Genomic DNA, 3,219 nt, shown 5'->3' with positions numbered 1-3,219 from the left:
GGGCTCCTGAGGCACAGCTGGAGGTGACACAGCAGGGATGGAGGTGGTGGCAGCTCTGCCTTGCTCTGCCTCCTGTCATTCCCTGCTCTGTGAGACTGCACAGCCTCAAGGACACCAATTCCCCTCCTCTCCCCTCCCTCCTCCCCTCCCCGGAGGTTTGGTTTTAATGGCATCTAAGTGGCAGGGCTGTGCTCTGCACAGAGCTCAGGGCCAGCAGAGCCACAAGTGTCCTGTGGATGATGTCAGCTGTGCCCTGAGGAGGGTGACCTGCCAGGGGCTGCTGTGCACAGCCCCTGGGACTGCCTGGCTGGGGATGGCCCAGAGTGAATCCAGCAGCTCACACACACAGGACAGGGGTCCAGGTGTCACCCAGGGAGGGGTGACAGCAGGGACCTGCTCTGCACTGAGCTGAGGTGAGCAAAGGCCACTGTTCTGGCTTGGCTCAGTGAACCCAGAGCCAGCCATGGGTGAGCAGCCTCATTTTCTCCCTGGCACACAATTCCAGGTGTGTTTTTTCCGCTGTTTTCCCTTCTGTCTGTGCTGCTGGGTTTTGTGCCCGTGGCTGCCCTTTGCAGGAAGAAAAGCCGAGGCTGCAAGACAAAGCTCAGTCATTCTGTGGGCTCCAAACCATTCCTGGCAGGGCTTCTCAGGCACTGGCTCCTGTGCAGAGCCCTTCCCGGGAGGGCTGAGCACACGTGGAGCTTTTGTGCTGCACACACCCCAGGCCCGAGTCCAGCCCTCTGCAGGGCTCTGTTCCCGGGCCTTCATTATCATCACTCGTGCAGTTTGTCTTTGCGTGTTTTTCCTTTCTACAGCAGCGCCGAAAACAGCTCGGCTCCTTTGATGTCCCCTTGGCTGGAGCTCTTTTTGGGTTTTGCTTTGTTGTGTGCTGTTCTTCCCTTCCCTCTCTGAGCAGAGGCAAAAGCAAATCACTTTGAACAAGAACAGGAAGGCTGTGGGCACAGCGCTGGGCAGGGCCGCGCCATCCCCGGCTCGGCGCGGAGCCGGCCGGAGCTGAGGAGACAGCACAGCAGCCATGGGCTGTGGCACCCCCGGCAGCGAGGGACAGCCACGGGGCTGGGGGACAGCCACGGGGCTGGGGGACAGTCACGGGGCTGGGGGACAGCCGCGGGGCTGGGGGACAGCCACCGGGCTGGGGGACAGCCGCGGGGCTGGGGGACAGCCACCGGGCTGGGGGACAGCCGCAGGCAGGGCTGGGGGACAGCCACAGGGCTGCGGGACAGCCACGGGGCTGGGGGACAGCCCCAGGGATGGGGGACAGCCCCACGGGGCTGGGGGACAGCCGCAGGCAGGGCTGTGGCACCCCCGGCAGCGAGGGACAGCCACGGGGCTGGGGGACAGCCCCAGGGATGGGGGACAGCCCCACGGGGCTGGGGGACAGCCGCAGGCAGGGCTGTGGCACCCCCGGCAGCGAGGGACAGCCACGGGGCTGGGGGACAGCCGCGGGGGGGGATGGCCCGTCCTGGGGATGGCTCATCCTGGGGATGGCCCAAACTGGGAATGGCCTGTCCTGGGGATGGCCCAAACTGGGGATGGCTCATCCTGGGGATGGCTCATCCTGGTGATGGCTCCTGTGTCCTGACAGCAGTGTGCAGGGCAGGGCTGCTGCCCCTGCCTGCTGCCAGCGGGGCTGGCCATGCAGCAGCCAGCGTCTCCTCTCCAGCCTGCAGGAGACAAGGCTTTGGGGACACCCGCCAGCACCTCCCAGGGCCTAGAGGGGCTGCCAGAGACCTGAGAGGGGCCTCTGGCAAGGGCAGAGAGTGAAAATCAAGGGCCTCAAGGAAAAGAAGGAAGGTTTAGGTTGGAAGTTAGGCAGGAAATGTTCCCTGTGAGGGTGTGAGACTCTGGCACAGGGTGCCCAGAGCAGGTGTGGCTGCCCCTGGAGCCAAGGCCAGCCTGGACACTGGGGCTGGGAGTAGCCTGGTCAGCTGGGGGAGTCCTGCTGACCTCTGGGATGACACAAAACACCCTGGGGATGGCCTGTCCTGGGGATGGCCCAAGCTGGGGATGGCCCAAACCGGGGATGGCCCGTCCTGGGGATGGCTCATCCTGGGGATGGCCCAAACTGGGAATGGCCTGTCCTGGGGATGGCCCAAACTGGGGATGGCTCATCCTGGGGATGGCTCATCCTGGTGATGGCTCCTGTGTCCTGACAGCAGTGTGCAGGGCAGGGCTGCTGCCCCTGCCTGCTGCCAGCGGGGCTGGCCATGCAGCAGCCAGCGTCTCCTCTCCAGCCTGCAGGAGACAAGGCTTTGGGGACACCCGCCAGCACCTCCCAGGGCCTAGAGGGGCTGCCAGAGACCTGAGAGGGGCCTCTGGCAAGGGCAGAGAGTGAAAATCAAGGGCCTCAAGGAAAAGAAGGAAGGTTTAGGTTGGAAGTTAGGCAGGAAATGTTCCCTGTGAGGGTGTGAGACTCTGGCACAGGGTGCCCAGAGCAGGTGTGGCTGCCCCTGGAGCCAAGGCCAGCCTGGACACTGGGGCTGGGAGTAGCCTGGTCAGCTGGGGGAGTCCTGCTGACCTCTGGGATGACACAAAACACCGGATCCAGGTGACTGAGCTGAGCCCTGGCTGTGACAGGAGCGGTGACAGGAGCAGTGACACCCCGGCTCTGGAATTGCTGTGCTCCCATCCACCAGGGGCTCCTGCCTGGGGTCCAGTGTGGCTGTCTGGAATTGCTGTGCTCCCATCCCTCCTGCTCAGGGATCCAGTGTGGCTGTCTGGAATTGCTGTGATCCAGTGTGGCTGTCTGGAATTGCAGTGCTCCCATCCCTCCTGCTCAGGGATGCAGTGTGGCTGTCTGGAATTGCAGTGTTCCCATCCCTCCTGCTCAGGGATGCAGTGTGGCTGGAAGCAGCGAGGGTCTGGCCAGGCAGCAGGGAAGTGCCTCAATTATTGTGCTTATTCAGCCTTGAATAAATAACTTCTGCCCTGCTGGGCACCTCTGGGGCCTGAGGCACTGGTGGGACATCTCAGGAGGTGACAGCAGCTCCGTGGCTGGGCCGGGCACGGGCATGGGCACGGGCACACCTGGCAGCTGCCTGGGGCAGTGGAGAGCCCAGGGCTGGCTGGCCTGCCCAGGGGATGCCCTGTCCAGGGAATGCTTTGCTCTGTTCCCCCTCTGCCCCATCCTGCAGGGGAATACCCCAGGGGTGGTTCCAGGCTGTTCTGCCCCAGCTGCCCCTCCTCGCTGCCCCTGTG

Source organism: Passer montanus, unplaced genomic scaffold (genome assembly GCF_014805655.1).
Source record: "Passer montanus isolate IOZ18808 unplaced genomic scaffold, ASM1480565v1 scaffold109, whole genome shotgun sequence".
NCBI lineage: Eukaryota > Metazoa > Chordata > Aves > Passeriformes > Passeridae > Passer > Passer montanus.
The sequence above is the reverse complement of the archived record's forward strand: the minus strand, read 5'-3'. Positions refer to the sequence as shown.